Source organism: Chelonia mydas, chromosome 17, assembly GCF_015237465.2.
Source record: "Chelonia mydas isolate rCheMyd1 chromosome 17, rCheMyd1.pri.v2, whole genome shotgun sequence".
Classification (NCBI taxonomy): Eukaryota; Metazoa; Chordata; order Testudines; family Cheloniidae; genus Chelonia; species Chelonia mydas.
In genome coordinates, this window is record NC_051257.2 from 11953722 (window position 1) to 11979281 (window position 25560).

The following is a 25560-nucleotide window of genomic DNA, read 5'->3' on the forward strand; positions in this document are numbered from 1 at the left end:
CAGAAGGCCACACCTTAGTTACCTGTATAACTCATCCATCACTCTCATTATACTGCATACAAAAGGATCTCTCTCAACCTCACACTGTTTGAAACATCGGCTAGCGTGGGAGGCTGCTGTCAACCAGGAATCAGCACAAGAAGTGCAGCCAAAGAGATGCACTTCGAAAGGACTGGGCTGCTCTCCCGCTGGTCGGGCTAATCTGAGCTGGAGCTAGAGGGAGGAAGGAATGAAGAACAGACCTGACATGTAATAGATTGTCAGCTCCCAATGCTTTTCTAGAGTCAACTGCGTCTGTTATTTCAAAAGGATCTATGTCTCGGGGGAAAACAGCTTCAGGACTCATTTGATCACACAACATGTATGCCTTTGGGTGCAAACAGACGGAGGATGGTATGCACTGACCTAGCTTGGCTTTGGAGCTCTAGGGTATAATTTTCAAGAGCTCATAAGTGACTTAGGAGCCAAAGTCCTATCAAAAGTCAACAGGACTTAGGAGCTTTTGGAAGTTTTACCCCAAGTCTTTTTCCATTTGTTTCTACGTTGGAGTTATATTACATTTAAGCTCCCCCTGCCACATACACACTGACCAGACTGAGGCTTTCATTCCCTTTCTAACAGTTAATAAGAAACCTCCAAAAATTTCAAGTAAGCAGAGATTGCACATTAGTTTCAGGTTCCCATGATGGGCCTTACCGAAGGTATGGAAAGGAATTACTAGTGCAGCTTATTGGTACTCATTTAAAGCGTACAGTAACACTGGGTTGAGAGAAGTAGGCCAGACACAAAAACCTCCAACCCAGCTGTCCCACTCCAAGTCATCCCATCCATCCATCCATCACTCTCCCAGGAATACTTTGGAAAAGATGTGAGTATTGCAGTGTGACCTGGCAGTGAAATCTGGACTCTTGCAGCGCAAGGAAGCAAGAGTTCCAAAGCAACATCCCAACTCCATCTGAGGTACTTGTATGGCCCCCAATTATGGCAGTATTTGAGCACCTCACAATCTGATGTATTTATCCTCTCATCACCCCTGTGAAGACAGGTGTGATGCAGCTCCACTCACCACACTGGTGCCTCCTGCTGGCTGTCTTGGGGATTAGCTCTGCAGGTCAGCATGCGCTCTCCTGAGGGTGCCTCACCCGCTATCATTTCTGCTCCTGGACTCACGTCACTTCCGCAGCGGTGAATGGGGGAAAGGAGGGAAAGAACCTGGCCTGCCCACTGCTCCGCCACCCGATCCAGGGATCCTGTAGATGGCAGCCATGTGCTGTGTCCCCTTTAACTCCTCAGTACCTCTCCCTGGGCCACTTCCCCACTTTGCCCTTACCTCAGGGCATCAGCCTGCAAATCCTAGCAGACAGCCAAGAGTTCTCTCTAGCTCCCCCAGTCCTTGCTAGCAGCAAGGTTCTGTCCAGGGTGCCAGCTTCCTTCTGCCTGCCAGGCACCCAGTCCTCCCTCCTTGAGCTCCAGAGAGTAACTGACTCTGCTCTGCCCTACAGCTCTTCTTATAGGGGCCTGCTGGGCCCTGATTGGCTGCTCCTCTCAGCCCCTCTCTAATTGGCTGCCTCCTGTGCAGCCTTCTTAGGGCTCTATTCGCCCCTAAGAGGCCACTGTGGGGCCAACATCCCATCACAGTAGGGAAGTGTTATTTCCCAGTCTGTACAATGGGGATAATGAGGCACAGACAGATTAAGTGGCTTGCCTTAGGTCACACAGGAAGTATGTTGGCAGAGCCAGAAACAACCCAGATTTCCCATGTTCAGGGCATAACTCCAAAACTGCCTTTCCTTTCTAATTCATCCATAAAACAACCAGCATTTAGGTTATAGCTTTGGCTTCACTCAAATAATATACAAGCTGATTAATATTGAAAAACAAGTCAATATAGCGCAAAACCCATCCTCCTACTTTCCACAATACACCGAGGCTTTCTGCAATACACTCCACAGAGTGGTAGTTTCTGCCCCCAGGGTCCCACACCACTTCCTCCAGCACATTGCAACTGTGCTTTTCATGTGGGAGCAGTAGAAATGTTGCCTTTAAATGAGTGAGGTTTTGTACAGCACTTTGAAATATGCAACATGAATGTTGTTGCAGCCGTGAAGATTATACTGAGATTTGGCAAAACAAGCAGCTTTTGACTTGACATTTGTTTACCAAGGTTCAGCCTGTGGCAAGTTTCCAGTGGTTAGTTATGCACCCCTGAAGAGAAGTGTTTAATAATAGAAGTCTAGGCAGATGAAAACACGTCCATTCCCCCCTTCATCTTGATGCCATTTAAGTCAACAGCAAAATGTTCCACTTACATCAGTGGAAGCAGGATTGTGTCACAAAAATAAAGAACATTCAAGTTGAGGGTGAGGGCTACTCATCAGCTTCCTATTCCCAATCCTCACCCAATGCCGGCTCCATCATTTTCCACAGCTTGGGAGCCAGGCAAGTCCCATCACCTCTCAGGGAGCAGCCACATTTTGAAACTGGTTCAACCTTCTACTGAATCCTGCCCTTGAGCTGTTCGACATTCCTTGCATATTTGATCTAAAGTAACTTCGGAAGGAACTTCAGCACAAGTTTTTACATGTCCCTTGACTAACCAAAAAAAACAAAACAAAAAAACACGACCAAACTCGTTTCCTTTTGTTAAGGAAATTACAGTTCCACTTGCAGAGAGTACTAATGGTAGGAGAGTGTTAGCCAGCTTGCAGGGAGGAAAATGGCCTGAAAATTGCGTCTCACAGTTTAGCACCTTTAGCTAAAAATTAAACACACAGATATATCAGTACATTTATTCTTACAAGAAAGAACTACATTCATCAGAACAGAAAGATTCAGAGATTTTTTTTTCCCCCAACTTTTGTGCTTTTGACACACTATGTGTCCAGTCAGTTTCTCCCTCTGTAGCCTATTTCCCCTGTTTGTGTAAGTCTCTCCCTCAGCTGCAGGGCACAGAAATACATTTTTTGGAACAGACAGGAAAACGTGTCTGTACAAACCACAAAACATAGCTGGGGGGAGGGGCTCAAAGGCATGTGTAGCATTGGGAACTACTTTTAGCTTCTTTAATTTTGTAATTGATTAGACCATGTGGATACATGTTCACTTAAAGATTTGAGACTCTATTTGAAAGTTTCTGATGAAGGTTGCACCTTGAGTGGTTTGGTGAATAAAGAAAATATAAATTATTTCATGGGCTTGACTTCACACTGGGCAATCTAACAGGATTAATGGGACAGACCTTTTGGTTTTGGGGAGGAAATAAGCAGATATGAGCAAATGTTTGGCTATTCCCCTACCCCCTCCCTCCCATGCTCTCCAGTCTCTTGAATGGTGCCAGAAGCTTAATGTTTGTTTCCTACACTTGCTAGATTAATCTGTATCTCACCAAAGGCCATAACCCAAACCTTTCTTTTGTTGTGAAGATAGCTCCGTTGTGCGTGTGAATAGATTTGACTTGGTGCCATTGATGATCAAATTCTGTTCAAGGGTTGTCTCTAGATCATTGAAAATTCAGTTTATTTTAGCATTGTGTGCTTTTGAGTCACAAAAACTGCTTTGAAGATTGAAGGGGTACTTTTGCTAATTTAGTCCTCACAACCTTCCAAACGTGTAAAGTGTTCAGTTTCCCTTATTGCATCGTACTACTTTCTTATTGTACGGGCATATGCTGTAGATTTTGATTTAAAAAACCACACACATACTGGCTTCAATTGTATCTCATGAGGTATGTCTCCTTTAGAACGGTTTGGGGTTGTTTAGATCTCTGTCACCACAGTCTTGGAGAATAGATACAAGAAGAGTACAGCCATCCTTTGCTTTCCAGTTATAAAAAGAAGAAAAAGAAGAGAGAAGGGATATAATGGAACCTGCCAAATCAACATCTGTTGGAAGCAATATAAGATGAGCCCATAGTGTTGTTAAAAAAAATCAAAAGCTCCCCCTCACCCCCAAACACACGCATCTTCAGGCCAGGCGTAAGAGGGCAGAACTAGCAGTTATGGTTGAATTTGGTCCAAAAACCTAGGAACTGGTGGAATAGGCTGAATGCAGAGAGGTAATGAGAAAAAAAAATAATTTCTGAAATATGAAAAAAAAGTTCACAGATCAAATTAGTGTAGCTTTGGCAAATGCAGTTTATCAGCTTTCAGACTCCTCTAGATTTTAAATGTGTGGAAAAACAAAAATCCCTCTTTCAGAGGTATGTATCATTCTTTCTTCACAGTAACTATTTTCAAAGTATTCTTTACATCCCAAAGATTTTCAAGAGAGACTACACCTGCTGAAGTAAAGAAACAGATTGACAGAGCCAGAACAGTACCCAGAAGTTACCTACTTCAAAACAGGTCCAACAAAGAAAATAACAGAACGCCACTAGCCATCACCTTCAGCCCCCAACTAAAACCTCTCCAGCGCATCATCAAGGATCTACAGCCTATCCTGAAGGACGACCCATCACTCTCACAGATCTTGGGTCAGTCGTTGCTTACAGACAGCCCCCCAACCTGAAGCAAATACTCACCAGCAACCACACACCACACAACAGAACCACTAACCCAGGAACGTATCCTTGCAACAAAGCCCGTTGCCAACTGTGTCCACATATCTATTCAGGGGACACCATCATAGGGCCTAATCACATCAGCCACACTATCAGAGGCTCGTTCACCTGCACATCTACCAATGTGATATGTGCCAGCAATGCCCCTCTGCCACGTACGTTGGTCAAACTGGACAGTCTCTACATAAAAGAATAAATGGACACAAATCAGATGTCAAGAATTATAACATTCAAAAACCAGTCGGAGAACACTTCAATCTCTTTGGTCAGTCAATTACAGACCTAAAAGTGGCAATTCTTCAACAAAAAAAATTCAAAAACAGACTCCAAGGAGAGACTGCTGAATTGGAATTAATTTGCAAACTGGATACAATTAACTTAGGCTTGAATAAAGACTGGGAGTGGATGGGTCATTACACAGAGTAAAACTATTTCCCCATGTTTATTCCCCCCACACACTGTTCCTCAGACGTTCGTGTCAACTGCTGGAAATGGCCCACCTTGATTATCACTAGAAAAGTTTCCCCCCCTCCCCCGCCCCGCAGCTCTCCTGCTGGTAATAACTCACCTTACCCGATCACTCTCATTACAGTGTGTATGGTAACACCCATTGTTTCATGTTCTCTGTGTGTATAAATCTCCCCATTGTATTTTCCACTGAATGCATCCGATGAAGTGAGCTATATCTCATAAAAGCTTATGCTCAAATAAATTTGTTAGTCTCTAAGGTGCCACAAGTCCTCCTTTTCTTTTTACTGGTTTCAGGTTCCACAACAGTTGGAGCCAGTTTTGAGATGCTTTGAAAGGCCCCAATTTTAAGAAAGCACTAAGCATTCACCCGCTGGGGTGGTGGACACAACAGGCCTCTTAGTGTCTCTAGTAATTGAGACACCCAAAACAACAAATTACTTATGAAAATTTGAGCCTATCTATAGGTGTCTCCCTCCCCCCCCCCCCCCCCCCCCCCCCCCGGTCAATTCAGCCTTGTATTTTCCCAAATGCTTTTGAATAGCTGCTAATTGCACAACAGGGACTCAAAAAGGATTGATTGTTTGTTTGTTTGTTTTTAAAAGCCACGTATTGTTGAATGTAAGGAAAATAAAAGCCTCTAAAACCTATGTACAATAGCCAGCTAAAAAACAGCTAAGGAGAGCAGTCTAAGAAAACTTGCTGGTATTTAATCAAATCAAAAGTGAACTTGCTATCTGTCCGCCACTGAATCAGTAACTTTATAGGTCTTACTTTTTTTATTATTGCTATTGGATGCCTGCATTCATGGTGCCTATGAAAGTTCTATGCCTATGAAAGTTGCATCTATGATAGTCACTTCCCGGCACCTTCATCTGTTTACACCATTGCCCATCTGACGGCTGATCACATTCCTTCCATCACAGCTCCTCTGACCTTCAAAATATTTGACACACAAGGTGGGCGAGGTAATCTCTTTTATCGGATCAACTTCTATTGGTGAAAGAGACAAGCTTTTGAGTGACACACAGTTCCTCTTCAGGTTTGTTATTACTTGCTATTTCTCAGTCTGCTGCATTATGCATCAGCTCTGCTTCTTGCATAGAAAAGTAACCTAAAGGGGCCTGTTTTACCATATATTTCTTTGAACAGTTAAGGTTCCACTGGCTCTCTCCAGCACTTTAATCTTTCAGAAATTAAATAGTAGGGTTTGACTTTTAAATAGTTCACCCAGAGTCAAGCTACCTTTTCATTTAAATTCTCAGGAGCAGGTCCTCGGTTGTTGTAAATCAGTGTAACTCTATTCAGCCACACTGATTTACACCAGCTGAGGATCTAGCTCTCATGCAGTGTTTTTGCTGCAGCACAAAACGTTTACAATGCAGAACGCAAATATTTATTTTCTGGTCTTTGCCAGTGAACGTTTATTTTATCACGCAAAAGTAATTCAGTCAATAGATTTTTGATATAGAGTCAGCCCTGTTCTCTCAGTTGGATACAATCAAATGTTTGGTGAATCAATTACTGAATCCAATAGGGTTGAAAATCATCTATCAGGTACGACAGATACCAAAGGCTTGAAAATTTAATACAAATTCTCAAGGAAAGCTGACAAAATTCATTAACATGAGTAGAAACTATTAAAATCAACCAACCAGCCCATGAAATCTCTGTGTACATTAAAATAAGCAAACAGATAGATGCATGCCTTCCTTTCAGCAATCAGAAGTGCCTGTACCAGACTCAGCATGAACTTAATATCTGCTTCTTTTCAATTTACTTCATCTGCTCAACATCCACCAGTTTGAACAGCTATGAGAACATCATACTTTGGAGGCTCTTGGGGCAAAAAAGTGTCATAGGGTACGTCTACTCTGCAATCAAAAATACGATTGCAACATGTGTAGACGCACCACAGCTAGCTTCGATCAAGCTTGCTCGAACAACGGTTATGAAGCATGGCAGTACAAGCTATCACCGTGAGTGCATACCCAGGGGGTCATACTGCCCATGCTGCCATGACTTCGTTGCTATTGTTATGAGCCTGGTAGATCAAAACTAGATTGAGCAGGTCTACACATGCTCCAGTCACATACTCTGCAATGTAGACCAACCCTGTGTGAGATAACACAAGGACTATGTTGTGCTTTTCAATTCGAAACAAAAGTGCAACATTTCAACCAAAAGTTAATTTTACTAATTCTTGGATGACATCAAAATGAGGATACTCACACCTCCTTTGTAAAGCACTTTTTGATCGATGGATGAAAAGTGCTAGAAGAACTAGGTATTGTTTATTATTTTTAAACATTCAAAACAAATCAGCTTTATGAATTTAGAAGCACTGAGAGCAGGAGAATTATGAGCCCTTTTGTTGGCCATGACAGAAAATGTTTTTCCCGTTACCCCCTTCTTCCCCTGAGTGGCCAAGCCAAAAACCAAACAAACAGAGCCAACCAACCAGAGAGGAGCAAAAATCACCCCAAAACCCACAGCTAAGCAGAACAGTGGTACAGCACCCCTGGAAGAAGATACTTACAGCAATGCAGGGCCACTCCTAGAACCAGCCCTATATTGGAGGCTAACACTTCCTAAAGTAAAGGCTTTGTAAATAGCAAAGCCAAGGCTAAGCTACAAATCTGAAGATCCTAGTTAATGCTTTTTTTTTTTTTTTTGAGGGGGGGGGGGAAATGACATGTAACAATAATATTCTATTTGTTACTATAAACAGATTTACCAGTTCACGGGGGGCCTGATCCCTAGCCCATCTAAGTTAACCGGAGTCTTCCTATTCACTTTTATGAGCTTTAGATCAGGCACTCAAAGTTTCGCTTTTCGACTGACAATCCGACATGCCTCCCAAAACACTAAGTGTTAATGAAACATTAAAGATATGAAATCAAGAATTCAAGGATGTGACTAAATAAAGCTAGGACTAGAATTTCAATTTTAACGATGTCCCTGTCTCCTTACATCTAGTCTTTTTAGACAATTAAAAATAATGAACTAACGTATTTTCTACAAACCTCAAATACATTAAGCTGCAGTTCTCAGTCTTGACTAGGCTTGATTTTCAGAACTCAGCAAGATCTACAAACAAGCCAAGTTGCAAGAAGAAAATTACTTGGAGAGAATTGTAATGTGGATCCTCTTAATGAAACAAACCAGAATTAAAATGTCCTACTGATGCTCAGCTAATGGAACCTACTGCATATGAATATGCCTGTCTCCTGACTAATTCTCCTTTGTATAGGAGACACAGGTTTGTGGCCTTAGATTTAAGCAGCTAACTACACAGAAACCAAATTGTAAGTGACAAAATTCTCTCTACATATTGCAGTGTTTTGAGAAGAAAATGTTAAATACTGATGTCAGGTTTTCCTTATGTTGTTGTATGGATTTGCAAGAGAGGGGCTCCAGTAGAACTAGGTTTATGCACTTTTCTTTGCCCTTTAAAATATTTTATGATAATCAAGATTACAGTCAGCTATTTTCTTCTGTTAACAAAATTTCAGTTGTCACTTCAAAACAGGGAAGCACAAGCGTGCGTGGCTGCTGCTCGATTAGGATTCTACTGCAGACACATTGTACTGTTAGCATTAAAATGCTATTTCCCAAAAACACACTCTGGATTTCCTTTATGCAAGTCCAGTTTTTACCTCCACTTTGCCACTCCCATTGTCACACGTGTGCACAAACACAACTCATTCAGGAACCAAGCAAGGTCATTTCTCTTTACCTATGTTGGATAATAGCGTCCACATAGTAAATTAATGGAGTTCTTAGGATAAAGCTATCATGCCTGTGAAATATGGCTACATTTCTTGCTTATCTTCAGTTTTCATCCTTCTGAACATAGCATGAATGAACCGTGTCATTCAGGATTTTAAACTAGCAATGTATGACGACGACTCCCCCATCCCTTAGCATTTAAATGTACTTCTAAAATATTATCAATCTCATGCAGCCACGAAGAAAATCCAAAGGCCTAATTTGGGTTGTAGTCCTCAGATTACGTCTACACTACTAGAACAGCTGCAACTGTACCGCTGTAGCGCCATAGCATAGATGTTAAAGGGGTTTTTCCATTGCTGCAGTAAATTCGCCTCTCCAAGAGGCAGTAGACAGGTCAACGGGAAAATCCCTCCATCAACCTGGCCGTGTCTTCAGCAGGGGATTAGGTCCGCCTAACTATGGCACTTGTGGCACAAGATTTTTCACAGCCCTGAGTGACATAACTTGGTCAGTCTCATTTTTAAGTGTTTACCAGGACTCAGAGTTATTTTCACAATTACAAGCAGCAAATATTTGTCCAATCCTAGACTCGCTGGTTGGCATTATGCTTCCCTCTCCCAACAAAAGCTATTTAAAAAAACAAACAGGATTTTTCTGCAAAATATTTGCCAATTTATTAACTTAATCCTGCAAAACCTTATTATATCACCAGTCCTACTGACTCCAGTTTGAGAAAAGGATGGCTTTGTGGTTAAGGCACTGGACTGGTCAGGAGACCTGTATTCAGTTCCAAGCTCTGTCAGACTCTGTGTGACCTTGTGCAAGTCACTCAGGCTACAGCTACATTTGAGAGCTTAGCAGCTGCACCACTGTAAAGCTCTCTAATGTAGCCACTTTAAGCCAACGGGAAAGCTCTCTCCCGTCAGCTTAAACTACTCCATCCCTTGCGAGTGGGGGTAGCTATGTCAGCGGGAGAAGCTCTCTCACCGACATAAGCAACGGTGTGGACAGCACGATGTCAGTGTAACTTATGTCGCTTCGGAGGGTGATTTAGTCACACCTCTGAGCAACATAAATTATGCCGACGTAAACCATAGTGTAGATATAGCACAGTCTCTCTGGGCCTCAATTCCACATCTGTAAGACTGAGATAATAAACAAGATAGGCAGCTTTGTTTAGATTGCACAGCAGGGACTGTCTCTTAATAGGTGCATACACAGTGCCTAGCATAACAGGGCCCAGTTCTCAGTTAGGACCTCAAAGCATTGCTATAATAGCAATAATAAAGTAGTAATCATCTCTCACACACACACATATAAAGGCTATTCACGAGAGCAAGGCTTGCATAACAGGGCCCCTCAAAGTTGTTTGATTCAAAACACTGGAAGAGATCCCTAGATCTTAATGATGTAAGATGGCTCGGGGGGGCGATATGACCTGATTCTTTGTGCAGATCGTGTAGTTAGAGATGAATTTGGCCCTGTTGATTAGAATTTGCAAGAGATCAAGAGTAAAGTGGTTGGACAAGGATGCTGTATCTGCTAATTAAAGCTAGAAAGGAAGTTCTCTCTCCTCTCAGCTTGCACGGCTCCTGAAAAATATGATACTTGAGCTCTTCACAACTTCTATGGCAAGAGGTTGGATATCATCAGATCAGATATTGTGAAACTTTTTAACAGAATTATAGAAAAAGGGAGGGATAGGGGCATTCCCTTCCCAGACTGTTTTATTCTTGTTGCTACTGAAACGAGATCACAATTTACAGTACAAGGGATGTGTGACCGAATGCACCCCTGTATTCACATCCTACGTACTATTGTAATCTTTGTGCAAAACACACCTTATGACATATCATTTGAAAACTAATAACTGACTGGTCAATAATAGTATGGTGACATGTATGCAGCAACATAAGTTATGAAATCCCCCCCTTTGATGTGAAAAGCACGTGTTCAAACTCCAGTAACCCCAATTGGGTAGGTCAAAACACACCTGTCTTAAACAAAGGGCTGTGTGTTTATTTCAATTTACACACAAGATGTAAACAGAGTCCTCAGACAACAAGAGGGGGAAGAGAGAAGATTAAAAAAATATATATGCATTTCAGCATACCCGTGTGAAAAGAAACAGCACAAGACCTCCTGCCTCCACCAGGCTCCAGGTCCCCTTACTCCCAGCTGGAAAGAACTAAGGGTCATGCTCTGGAAGATGCTTTTCGAAGTGTGACTGAGCTATAAAAGTGAGGGACAAAAAACATCTCAAGGCATCTCTCCCTTCCCATCTTTCTTGACAAAAGAAACAGCCGTTAGACCTTGGGAGCAGATCTTGACCTGAAACTTGGTCAGCAATGCTGCTGAAAACGCATGGTAAGAATTTCACCTTGAACCAAGTCTAGTTTGATAAGTTCAGTACTAGGAAGCATTTTATCTGTATTTTTCATGTAACCATTTCTGACTTTAAATTCCTTAATAGCTGTACTCGCTTAAAATCCTACCTTCTTTTGTTAAATAAACTTATTTTGGGTCTTTAATCAAAGCTAAGCCAGTGTTGTGGTCAAACTGGGCTGTGTGGTATCTCCTTTAAAAGAAAATTTTTTGTATATTGTTCCATCACAGGGACCACACACGTAAAATATCTGAACTGTCCAGGAGAGGGCTGGACAGTACAGAACACATTCTGGGGGGAGAAAATTCAAGATTGGGAAGGTGTTGGGGTCACACTGCAAGCAGTAACCAAGGCTGGTGGAGGCCAGGGTGTGACTGATGGGTGCTGCTGGGGTCAGAGTTGCTGAACCAAGGCTGCAGCAACACACAGACGTTCAGGATGTGACCTACATGCTTGCAGGCTGTTTGTGAGCAGCCAGGTGGGAACTACACCAGCAAGGCATTGAGAGGCACCCACGACTGCAGGCGTGACAGCCCCTCACTGGTCTGGATTGCACCCCAGAATATCATAGGATGGATGATCTGTATAATAATCAGTGCATTAGATAAGGCATCTGATTTACTTGTTGCTGTGTTTTCTGAAGCAATGCAACCAGGAAATATAACTATTAGCAGCTTTCATGAAAACAGGTGTCTTTCAGAATTGTAAAGTAATTACTAAGTGTACTAATTTATCACATTGCTCCGTCCCCTCCCCCAAAAAACACACACTTCACGGCTGCTCTCCTAGTGTAAACTGGTAATTAAAAAGAAAGTCACTCCTGAGCAGTGTTAAAATCAGTTAAAGTAAGATTTCCAGTGTATAATAAGCTCATTAACCAAATTTACCCATACTAGACTTTAATTTCCTTAGCATTAAGATGATTAAGTTCACAGCTGAAGTCTATAACCTATAACCATAAGGCAGAGCACCATACACAGCCAGTTGCATTCTCTCATGACTCACTGGCAACGAAATGGCTTCCCATGGCTCAAGGATACACAGAGCCAGTTCCAATCTTCTTGTCCCTGGGAGAATACAGTTGCACCCTGCAGTTGGGTCAGGCAATAGATTGCATTCAGTGGAGGCCCATAATTTTTTGGCTCAACATCTGAATATCTCCTTCTCATACTCAAAAAGACAATTCTTGTCTCTCTCTTTCCAAGGCACTGGCTGGCAGAGGACTGTTGAAGATCTCGATCCACACCTGCTAGCAGGTCATTATTAGAATCCAGTCCCTCAAAGTCAGGCCTGGTGTAATTAGACACAACTCTGCTGCTGCTGTCAAACAGAACACACACCAGGGCTAAGTTTCATCCCAGATATTTGGGGGCCATAAATAGCTCTCACCTAACTGCTTATACGAAATAAGTTCGCGGTCTCAGCCCAGTTCCTGTGTGTATTAACCCTACAAAAGTTACCGCCATGGTGGTCCACGTCACTGCCAGTCTCAGCAGATGAGGACTGGAATGTCCAGGTAGACTAAATTCCCCTTTCTTCCACAAACTAGCAGGCCACATTCTGCTTTCAGTTACAAATCACAAAAATGGAGCGCCACCCATTCACATGAATGGAAGCTGCAACTTGTGTTACAGAGCAGCATTTGATCTGGTTTCTCCAGGTCACGGCTGAGGCACATTGGCAGGGCAGCATGGGACGCTAGATAGAGGGCTTCAAGGGACATCAATTCAGTTTCTCTCTCTGTCTTTTAACATACATTAAAAAAAATTGGCATTTAATAACAATGCACCATTAAAGTTGTGAAATCAAGTACACAGATACTCAGCCTCTCATATATATATATATATATATATATATATATATATTTTAAATGTCAGTCCTATCAGCACACGTCCAATGTGCCAAATTGCTCTGGATTAAGGGAACAGACACCCAAAAAACTACAGGGTTTTGTTTTGGTGGAAGGGGGGCAAGGATTGAGGCTGTGAAAGTCACCAAGTACCTTAGAGACCAAGCCCTTCCCCTGAAGTCAGCTGGAACATCAGACATGTTCCCCTTTACCTCAAGTTGTGCACAAATAACAGAACCACTTCTGCTCAAGTTTTCCTAAAAGAAAAGAAAATAGTCACCTTCAGGCAATAAACAACGCACCTGCAACTGTGCTCTCTCTGCATTTTCATGAAACCAATTTTCTCCACAATTTAAAAACAACCCCCCGCCCACCCGCAAAAAACCCAACCCCAAACATTCACCTCCACACTAACGCTGAAGGGCCCTAATTTACTATGGCATGCTATTGTTATTCAAGAACTATACGGTCTTAGCTAATGACACCTAGAAATATTGTTTTAATAAGTTACTTGTTATGCAGCAAGCTTGTTTATGATGTAAATTAATTCAAGTAATGAAATTCATTCCCCTCAGGTAAGCTATTACCTTCCAACTAGAATAAACAGAGGAGAGAAGTGATGGAACCTCACCTTTAAAAAAAATAAATCTGAGGTGGTATTAGGTTTGTGTTCGGTGCACACAAAGCTTCCTGCAAAACAGGAAGCATGTTTGCCTGGGGAGGCAATGTTGCCTAGTGAATGGAGCACTGGACTGGGATGCAAACCTGGGTTCTGTTTCTGGCTTTGCTACTGGAGTGGGAGAAGTCATTTCACCTCCCCGTGCCTCGGTTTTCCCCCATCTGTAAAATGGGATGATACTTGCTCTCCTTTGTAAAGATCGATGGATAGAAAGTGGGGAATCATTGAGATTGATGGATAGAAAGCGGGGAATCATTATTTGCTAGCAAGGTTTCTGTTCTTAATCCAAGTTATTTGACCTCAGTCAAATTCTCCAATAAGCATCCCCTCTCAATCACCAGTCTCCAAAGCGGAGGCTGAAATATACCTCAAAAAGGCATTATTGGGTGTTTTAAGACAAGGTCTTAAGGAAATGTCTGTGGCAAATCACTTGGTGTAGTAGGAAAGACCTACAGGTGCCTAAAGTTGTTAAAGCTTTACTCACACATCTTTGCATTTCTCTTTAAGAGGCACATGCTTCTGTCACATGCATTGGCTTGTTTGAATACAAGGTGCTCATGTACCCTAACAAATTGTATTTTGCCCACCAGATTTGTGTAAAATAAATGGCTGGCTTATACGATATGACAGCAAAAAAAAATAAAAAAAAATTGGGAAGAGAGCATGGCGTAGTGCTCAAAGCTCGGAACGAAGGTACATCTACAAAGCAAATAAGGAAAACCCCACAGCAGCACATCTCAGAGCCCGGGTCAACTGATGCAGGCTCACACTATGGCACTAAAAATAGCAGTGCAGATGTTCCCACGCAGGCTCTTACTCTGCCACTGAGATGCTGTGGAACCTTTTTAGATCTCCCGTGATGCTACCTGCCCAGCTGAAAAAAAGCTCCTACAAAAATTGCTCTTTCCAGTGGAGTTACTCAAACAACGTACATCATGACTGTTTGTTACAACAGTATTGGGCAAGTGAAATGAAGGTTGACGTAACGGAAGTGCAAGGAACACAGTATTTTCACGACTGTTTATTTTGTATTCTATACTTACCTTGAGAACGACAAAGAGGATTTACACATTTAGGGGAAAACCTGCACATACTACTGAACATAAGGCTTACCACAGTGGAACTCCCCAACGGCTAGATTTTAAATCATCGAAATGTAGGGCTGGGTGGGACCTTGAGAGGTCACCTAGTCCAGCCCCCTGCACTGAGGCACGGTTAAGAATATTTAATATGCATCGAAGTCAACAGAGGGACTTGCATTGACTTCTAGGGGCTCTGGATCAGTACTAAACCCTATGCTTGGCTTTGTTTGCAGAACTGGATCCTTATGTATACCTGTATCACACAGAGAAGATTATAGAAAATGCAGTGAGGCACATTACTTCTTTACCAAGCTAGATAATGGAGATAAATCAACTGACAATGTTTCCAAAGCTGCCGAAAACACTACCATGTTCATAATAGAATTATTGAAGAGCATGAATTAGTCTCAGTAGAAATTAACTGAAAATAGATGCCATTGCAGCCTTTCCCCTTGTTAGAAATTCAAACAAAACTATGATCAGTTTGAATTCAGGAGGCTTTTTCCACTATAAAAAAAGGGCAAGTTGCTTTTTCATTTGGAAACAGACTTGGGATGAAAGCAGTGACCTTTGCAGTTAGAACATAAGAACGGCCATACTGGGTCAGACCAAAGGTCCATCTAGCCCAGTATCCTGTCTTCCGACAGTGGCCAATGCCAGGTGCCCCAGAGGGAATGAACAGAACAGGTGATCATCAAGTGATCCATCCCGTCACCCATTCCCAACTTCCAGCAAACAGAGGCTAGGGACACCATCCCTATCCATCCTGGCTAATAGCCATTGATGGACCTATTCTCCATGAATTTATCTAGTTCTTTTTTAACCCTGTTATAGTCTTGGCCTTCACAACATCCTCTGGTAAGGAGTTCCACAGGTAGACTGTGCATTGTGTGAAAAAATACTTCCTTTTGTTTGTTTTAAACCTGCTGCCTATTAATTTCATTTGGTGACCCCTAGTTCTTGTGTTATGAGAAGGAATAAACAACATTTCCTTATTCGGGGCAGCAAGTTATATGGGCCTGTGGTGCCTGTGCTCCAGGAATATTCAGGGCCGGGTGCCCGGCTCCACCAATGTTCGGGGCCGGGTCTCTCCCCCGGCCCCGCCTTAAAAGGGCCCGGGGGGCCCCAGCTGCCGCCGGCAGCACAGCAGAGCTAAGGTAGGCTTTCTGCCCAGTCTCATTCCGTGCCGCTCCCGGAAGTGGCTGGCACATCCCGGCAGCCCCAGGGGGCGAGGGTGTCTCTGCACGCTGCCCCCGCTCTGAGCGCTGACTCCTCAGCTCCCATTGGCCGGGAACTGCGGCCAATGGGAGCTACGGGGGCATGCCTGCGGGCACCAGTGCGCGGAGACTCCCCAGCCCCCCCTGCCTAGGAGCTACTACCAGAGGAGTGTGCCAGTCACTTTTGGGAGCCACCTGAGGTAAAGGCGGCACCCCTCACCCTCTCCTGCACCCCAACCACTCCCTGCCCCAGCCTAGAGCCCGCACCCAAATTCCCTCCCAGAGCCTGCACCCCGCAGCCCCTCCTGCACCCAAACTCCTTCACAGAGCCTTAGGCAGGTGGGTGGGACAGATTCTGTTGCCTGCGTTGTGCAGAAGGTCCCTTCTGACCTTAAAGTCCATGATTCTAGGTGTGCTGGGGGGTGGGACTTGGACCCGTTCTGGGCACCACCAAAAATTATACAAACCTGCCGCCCCGTCCTTATTTACTTTCTCCACACGAGTCATGATTTTATAGACCTCAATCATATCCCGCACCTTACTTGTCTCTCTTCCAAGCTGAAACGTCCCAGCTTTACTAATCTCTCCTCATATGGCAGCCGTTCCATACCCCTAATTTTTGTTGCCCTATCCTGAACCTTTTCTAATTCCAAAATATCTTTTTTGAGATAGGGTGACCACATCTGCACACCGTATTCAAGATGTGGGCGTACCATGGATTTATATAGAGGCAATATAACATTTTCTGTCTTATCTATCCCTTTCTTAAGGGTTCCCAAAATTCTGTTCACTTTTTTGACCGCCCCGCTGCATATTGACGGGATGTTTTCAGCGAACTATCCACAATGACTCCAAGATCTCTTCCTGGAGTGGTAATAGCTAACTTAGACCCCCATCATTTTATATGTATAGTTGGGATTATGTTTCCCAATGTGCATTACTTTGCATTTATCAACTTTGAATTTCATCTGCCGTTTTCTTGCCCAGTCACCCAGTTTTGTGAGATCCTTTTGTAGCTCTTCGCAGTCTGCCTGGGACTTAACTATCTTGAGTAGTTTTTTTTATCATCTGCAAATTTTGCCACCTCACTGTTAACCCCTTTTTCCAGATCATTTATGAATATGTTGAATAGGACTGGGTCCAGAACAGACCCCTGGGGGACACCACTATTTACCTCTCTCCATTCTGAAAACTGACCATTTCTTCCTACCCTTTGTTTCCTATCTTTTAAGCAGTTACCGATCCATGAGAGGACCTTCCCTCTTATCCCATGCCAGTTGCCACTGAATGCTGCTACATAATATTCTTTTTCTAGTCTGCTTTTCTGAAGCTACAAGAGCCTTTTTGACTACCCACTAAGTTATCTAACAGAGCTGTCTGCATAGCGCTATTTAGCAGCTATGCTACTAAATCTTACTAGAGGCCAAAGTAATACATTGTTATTTTCCAGTGGCTTCATTTTAAATTTGCCAGATTACATGTATAAATACTAAATAGTCACTTTAAAATATACCTTTACAGTTGGGATGTCCCAGCTGAGATCAAGACCCCCATGAAGGAAGGCGTCATTCAAACATATAGTAAGAGACAGTCACTGCCCCAAAAAGCTTAGATAAAGCAAAGGGAAAAAATAATATTCTCTCCCTTTTTTGCAGATGGGGAACCCAGACAGAGAGAGATTAAGGCCTCAGTCCTGCAAAGAGCTGCATGCAGGTCGACCTACTGATTTAAGTGCAGCTATGTGGGACCCAGCCACATAGACCTCATTGAAGGATAAGGATTTACACGACTTGCCCAAGGTCACACAACAAAATCTGTGGCAGAGATTGGGATTGAACCCAGATCTCCCAACTCCCAGTCACAAGGCCAACAGCCATAATGGTGGCACCGTACGAACCTAAGGAGTTGGGATTTATTTCTCATTTGAGAATCACTCTGATCTAACATATTGTGATGAAAGAAATAAATATATCTATGTTCTTAAAAGTTAACTCTGAGGCCAGGTCAACACTTCAAAGTTAGGTCAACCCACCTACATCACTTAGGCGGGGGGTGAGGGGGGCGGGAATCCATGCCCCTGAGCAACTTAGTTAAGCCTAACCACTGGTGTAGATGCAGCTAGGTCAACAGAAGAATTTCTTCCACTCACCAAGCTACCACCTCTCTGGATTAACTACAACGACAGGAGAACCCAACCCCTTGCTACAGTAAGTGTCTACACTGAAGCACTACACTGTACCACTGATATGTCTTCACTAGGCATTTCTAGTGAAGACATATCAGCTCAGAGAGCCCAAGTATTCCTGTGTGGCTTCATCTAGCACAGGGCTGTGCTTAAGCTACCACAAAGTATGTTGTGGGTTGCTCAGACACACTGCCATGTGTTTTTAATATCGTGTCAGCAGCTTTTCCTTTTAAGTAATAAAAGATCTACTACACGGCGAAGAGCACAAGGGAACTAATTATAAGATACATTGAACAAACAGTTTTATTTGCTGTCAAAAAAAACCCCTCAAGGTCTTGTACAGCTCAGAGACATTTGATTCAGCTTTTAGCTGTTAAGCAATAAATCAGCTGAGGTGCTCTGTGCATCAAGCAGGGGACAGGCATAGCTCATCTTTACTAAGCAAGCTGCAGACCTTCCACTGGTTGCAGCTCTCAGCCCCAGAGGGAGGACTGAACTGAAATTGTAAACCACTCTATAGTTATGTTAGTGAGAGAAGGGGAGGGAACAGTCTTTAGGACCAGAATTTTCTAAAGAGCACAGCTCCTATATTTAGGCCCCAGAGTAAGCAGACAGACTTTCAAAAGACTCTAGCACGTTGGGCAAGAAAGTCTGGCATTGAGTATCACGATGGGAACTACTGAGTTCTAGGTGCTCCTGAAAAGCTGGCCTTTATTTCAGGCTTTCACTGGGAGCTGAGCTCTCTGGAAAAATCTGGCCCCATCTCTGGGCGCTGACTGCTGAGCACCTGAAAGTCTGGCCAGGAGCTCTTTGGAAAGTCTGATCCAACCGGCCCAGGGGTGGCCAACCTGTGGCTCCGGAGCCAGATGCGGCTCTTCAGAAGTTAATATGCGGCTCCTTGTCTGGGCACCGACTCCGGGGCTGGAGCTACAGGCGCCAACTTTCCACTGTGCCAGGGGGTGCTCACTGCTCAATCCCTGGCTCTGCCACAGGCCCGGCCTCCCATTCCACCCCTTCCCGCCCCCTCCCCTGAGCCTGCCGTGCCCTCGCTCCTCCCCCTCCCCCGAGCCTCCTGCACACCACGAAACAGCTGATCGGGAGGTGCGGGGAGGGAGGGGGGAGGCGCTGGTCAGCAGGGCTGCTGGTGGGTGGGAGGCACTGGGGGCTGCTGACGTATTACTGTGGCTCTTTGGCAATGCACACTGGTAAGTTCTGGCTCCTTCTCAGGCTCAGGTTGGCCACCCCTGTGCTAGATAAAAAACCACAGTTCCAACAGCAGTTGCTCTCTGCTCTGCTGTGCTCAAGATTAAGGTTCCAGAGTGATGGACAATATCCTTGACTAGGGCTTTGTAGCAGGAAAGTCTGGTGACCAGCTGGCCTAGAGGTCAGCTCATGGTCTTACAATTTCTGCCGGCCTAGTCGTCCCACAGGGGGCCCTGGCTGTGGCCTCAATCATCCCCTCATGCTCTGACTGCTCCCCCAAGAGACTGGTCACTACAAAGAAGCAGGGAGGCAAGGTAGGGGAACCAGGGCCCACCCACTGCACTGGGTCCCAACCCGGGGCCTGAGGCATATATCAGAGCATCCAGCCAAGTTATGTTTCCCTTGGGTCATTTCCTAGCAGTCTGGAGTGCCTCAGTTTGGGGGGCAGTTGCTGTCTTAGACTCTCAATGTCCTGTTCAGTCCGTCACTCTCTCTGGGCTTTCAACTCCCAAAGAAGGCCGGGGGGGCGGGGGGGGGGAGGGGGGAGCAGAAGGGAGGATACAAGTCCTTGCTACTAGAGTAACCTTCACAAAGCTGTTACACCTTCCTGGCACAGCTCTCAGCCTGGATTCCTGGTGCCACCTGCAGCTCATTGCCTTTCTCCTGGGCTACCAGCTTCCTTTTAATCGGTTCCTCCACTGGGAGCATGCCTTGAGGGGCAGCACCTCCCCAGCCCAGTATTGCTCTGTTCCCTGCCCTGGTTCAGTGTGGGGCCCGTAGATCCCATCACAGACTTGATTCCCCCACATTTGAAGTCAGTGGAGATTTGCCGTGGAGAGCGGGATCGACCTGGAAAGAACAGCAAGTGGCACTGAGCAGCTGGACTTGGTACACTACATGAGCAAGAGAAAATTAACTGAAGAACAGACTTGGTTCAAAACAGTTGTTTACTCTCTTCTGCTTCGCATCAAGGGGGTCATCTGCTAGCCATGACTCGTTCCCAGGCTTCTGGAGTTAAGAATGAAAACCAGATTGCTTCAAAACGAGTTCCCACCAGACAGATGCCCACATCACAAAAAGCAATCACAATGGGTTCTCTTGGTGGCAGTCTCTGCAGACAGAGGCCAAAAAGATTAAAATGGGCACAGTGAATTATCTTCTTGCCTCCTTTGGGAGGGGCAGCTAGATCAGGATTTCAGCACGCTAGCATGGGGAAGCTTGGACAGTGGCTAGAGGATCTCACTCTGTGGTCAAGTGCAAAATTCACATGACCCATTGAAAAATATTAGTCATTACTCCAAGGCAGCACCCGGCTAGAGTTGCTGGGGTTTCTCCTTATGGTAACAGAGTATGATCAGTTAGAGGAGGGGATGGGGCATTAGGACTCCTGGGTTAAATTCCTGGCCCTCTCACCCATAAGTGCTCCTGTAGGCAAGCCTGCATTTCAGCTGCCCCTCTAAAATGAGACAACTCCTGAGATTGCTGCATATGAAGACATCATCATAAAGTGATGACTAACTAGTCATCCGCTGAGCATCACAGGGCGGGAGGAGAGAAAAATCAATGGATCAGTCCATTATACTAGGTGGCTTTAAATTTGCACCAGATTCTTCCCCTACTTTATTCTTCATCAGCCTCCTAGTCATACGTTGTCTCCTCTCCGTGTTTTGTGCCATAACAGTGCTAACTAATAGCCTCATTTACTTCAAGGACTAGGTGACAAGAGGAATTCATTTCCAATGGCATTATTGGTATACGCCATGCTGTAAATTTGCACTGCACTTCGCAAACAGAGCAATCTTTTCAGGAGGGACAGGGAACATATTATTTCAGTAGCACCCAGGATTGCCGATCATGGACTAGGACCCTATCATATGAGACACTGTATAAAATATCTCTTCCAGGCCAGTCCCTCAGCAGGTGTAAGTCAGCACAGCTCTTTAGCCCTACAGTCTAAGGTCCCAATCTTGCAATACACTGCACGGAAGCCAATGGCTGCACCCCACTGAAGTCAAAGGTGTGCCCATGAGCAGTGATTTGCAGGCTGAGGGGCCAAGTCAAACATTAGGAGTTCATAAAAGGGTGAAGGGAGGACACAAGGAAGGAAGCATCTCCTGGAAGTAGGGGTTTACGAAGAAGAAATTTTAAAAGGACTAGAGGGAGTGGGAGCTTGGCAGACAAGAGGTGGGAGAATGTTCCTAGCATAGCAGGCAACAGAATGAAGGATAAGAAGCCAAGTGTATTAAAGAGACAAAAATGAGCAGTGAGGCAAGGCTGAATGGGGAAAGGGGAGGAAGCCAGAAAGGATCCATTGTGCAATATCACATAAGGCTTTAAAGATTAGGACAAGGAGCCTGTATGCAACACAGTGACTGACAAATTTAGGCAGATGATTAGAGAAGGACATGGCCACAGTGACAGAAGAGGATGTGGACCATAACCATGGCAGATAGGGAAAACCAGAAAGGAAGTTACAATAATCCAGCCAAGAGATGGTCAAAGTCCAGACAAGGGGGTGAGGGGTGGTGTAAAGACAGATGCGTGGGTTTGGGGGATGCTGAGGCAGTGTTTGGAAAGAGAGACTGGATATTGGGGGAGATGGGAGAAGAAGGGAAGAGGGAAGAGTCAAAGAGGACACCGAGTCCAGAAGACTAGCAGAGTTGTCAGCAATGAGAGAGAAGGAAACCAGAGGGGAGGGGGTTATGGCAAAAGTAAGGAGTCCCATTTTTGAAAGACTGAGCTCAAGAAAGCCTTGGGACACACAACAGAGACATCAGGGGATGTGATACCAGACAGAGGATGAGATGTCAGGGACAGGAGTTGACTTTGGAACCATCTTCTGGACAGAAGTAGAAGTTGAAGCCAAGGGAGCAGATTAAGAAAATCAACGACCAAGCCTTGACAGCCATCAGATTGGGAAGGGGAACTGAAGAGGAAGAGGAGGAGCAGCAGCAGCATCATCTGAAGAAAGTCATCAAACTAAGAGGAGAACCAGGGGAGCCCACTGCTGCTGAAGCCAAGAGTATGGTTGGCTCTGTCAAAGGCGGTAGAGAGCATAAGACAAATTAAGATAGTCAGACTCAGCCAGAAGGGCTACCCTGTAGAGCAGTGGCTCTCAACCTTTCCAGACTACTGTATCCCTTTCAGGAGTCTGATTTGTCTTGCATACCCCCAAGTTCTACCTCACTTAAAAACTAGTTGCTTATAAAATCAGACGTAACATACAAGTGTCACAGCACACTATTACTGACAAATTGCATGCTCTCTCATGTTTACATGTAATTAATGAAATAAACCAATTAGAATATAAAATATCGTACTTATATTTCAGCATATAGTATATAGAGCAGAACAAAACAAGCCAGTGTCTGTATGAAATTTTAGTTTGTACAGACTTTGCCAGTGCTTTTTATGTAGCCTGTCATAAAACTAAGCAAATATCTTGATGTACCCCTGGTTGAGAACCACTGATGTAGAGGGATGGTGACAAAACACTACCTAGGGCTCGAAAGAGTGCAAGATGCAGCTGTTCCTCATCACCACCACCCTCAGTATTTTGGGCTATCACAGTCTTTTCCCATTGGACCCAATGTTTTCCCTCTAATAACATTTCAACAATGACTTGTCCCTGGCTATCTCCCATCCTTCCTTCGACTGGCAATTTTGCAGCAGATGGTGTAAACAGGCCAGCATACATTTGCTGAACAAGTATAGAAAACAAAAACATCCACATCTGCCTGTGAGCTACTATTTTAAGCAACAATTGACATTTTTGCTCTTGCACCCTATGGTGTCTAGTGGCACCGGGGGGGGCGGGGGGGGGGGAGGGAGGAGAGAGACGACAAGCTAAGCTGCGAATCACAGACTGAACTTTTCCACAGTTTCTCTCAAATGTGGTATATGTCCTAGATCTGCTTCTTGAATCCTTAGACAGTGACTCCCCCACAGTAGAATTCATTTCACCATCCTCTCAGCCAGCACCACCGCCTCCTCTGACTCTCTCTCCCCAAATCCATAGAAGATATGAAAAGGTCAGAGAATATTCAACAGGTTGGGCTGCCTGCGCCGTCTTTAAAGTACCCAGCTTTCACCACAAAGTACCTGTATTTGGCTTTCTGGGTAGGAGTGAACATTGGAGTCACGGCAGCATGCTGTAAAGTGATGCAGAAAGGGAAGACGACAGGTAGTATGCTGCAATTGCTGTAGTGCTATCTGCACTCATGGGCCCGGATCCTGAAAATCCTAGGCTCCAATCTGCACATGCTTAAGCACATGCCCCCGGGGAGACACATGCCTGAGTATTTGTAGGATTAGGGCCTCACTCCAATTGCTCAGCATCTGAAGAACCCACCCCTAAGTCAGAACTCCCGATCAATTTAAAAAAAAAAAAAAATCAAGTCACACCTTTTACTGATGCAGCCTAAGCAAGCAACAGACTGAGTCTGCCCCTCCAAAACTCATTCTCCCTCCCACCATGATCTCACATGTAATTTGATATTCTGATCAAATGCATGAGTGGGTGGACCTGAACCCCTACCATGCTAGGAATTGAAAGCAGTGGCCTTGGAAAGGTCATTTCCCCTGTGTTTGCAATGAAGTCTCAGATCTGAGATGGCTCGACACCAGGAAACAGCGATTGCCATGCAGGTAAGGTACAAGCAAGTCACACACACATTTCGGTATATTTGCATAATTTCTGTTCATACCGATAGGCTCAGCAAGATTTCTAAAATGTAGCTCATTTCCATTGCTCCTCACACAGGTGGCTCTGGAACAGTCCCTATGGATAGGTTATTGATTTTTTTAATGCCTCTTTAAAATAAAAAGGGGGGGGGGCACCAGCCTCTTAAATTTGGCATAAAAGTTATATTTTGTTTAAACTCCAAGATCAATAAAAATGTAACCTTCATTTATAATCTTTTAAAATTCTGTGCAAACCTAGCTGAGTTTAAACAAATAAGCAAATCCCTGCAGTGAATGCAGCCCAAACATCAGTGAAAGACTTTCCCAATTTTCATTGTGAAAGGGGAAATCAATGCAAATCAACGTATGAGAAGGTCAACTGGACTTTTTTTCCACTCTTTCAAACAATTATCTCCTTTTGGTTTAATAAGTTTGTTTTGTTTAATAGCATGTTTGCATTTTGGTTGATTATTACTGTTCTCTATTTCAAGGGCATCATTTCTCAGGGGCTGCCATCTGCCCAGTGTGATTTTTCTCCTGCAAGCTAAAGACATTTGCTTTTGTTTATAAAGATGACAGTGTCCCTTTGAAATCTGAGATGGAGAAAGGTGTCCTCCCCTCTGTAACGAATCCATTTGCAGACAACAGTGGTCACAAATACCAGACAAGTCTGGCACACACAGACATTGCTGCAAGCCTGGTTTTTAGTCCAAGTGAAGTCAGGCCTTTTGCCTTCAAAAACACAGGCCTCTCTGCACAGGAGCTAGAAGAAATCACCTTTTCCTGGTAATCCTCATAGGTTCCTTATCTTCTCTGCTGGCAAACCACTAGAAGGCAGCATCATCATCAAGTGCATTGCACCACCTGCCTTGTCTCATTTCAGTGCTCTTTCCCAATGCATTTTCAGCAGCCGATACCTAGTGGAGCATTCCTAAATCCATCCCTGCAACACACAATCTAGTGGTACATGCATGTTTCTAAATCCATTCGATGGGTAATCCAATCCAATCCAATGGGATGTGCGGGGGAGGAAGAAAGATAAAATTTACAAGATGAACCAAAACAAAAACCCCAGCGCCTGCCCCATCTCTTTGCCTCTTGGCAGATCAAGAATCAGCACTTTGTCCTGCAAGCCTTTTCTGAACACGTGGGTTAGCTTAGTAAGTCTACGTGGGGAGAGGCACCAGTTTCACTGAGGACAGAAAATGTATAAAGTGGTATTATTCTCAAAAAGCAGGGTTTCCTTCCAGATCTCTTAAAAACCCATTTCAAAAAGCTGCTTCTACTTTCTAGTTCACTCACTCTTTCCCCCTTTTCAGCAAGGGGGTAGAAAATAAATAAAGGAAGTCATGGTGGAGCAGAAATCATTTAGGAAGCCAGTCTAAATTAAAAGTGAATCTCAAGCGATATAGCCGTTGATCCTTGCACTCCCTCTCAGATTCTTCCCCCTCCCATCCCCCAAAAGAAGCCGTACTCAAGATTTTCAACAATGAAGTGTAAAGATGAATGAAAACC

At 44.2% G+C, this 25560-nt stretch overlaps 1 protein-coding gene across 4 annotated transcripts in view; it reads right to left on the minus strand.

The window, feature by feature from the left end:
* PITPNM3 (PITPNM family member 3) overlaps positions 1–25560 on the minus strand; it is a 338711-nt gene that overhangs the window by 311416 nt on the left and 1735 nt on the right. The gene's annotated exons all lie outside the window — the stretch shown is intronic.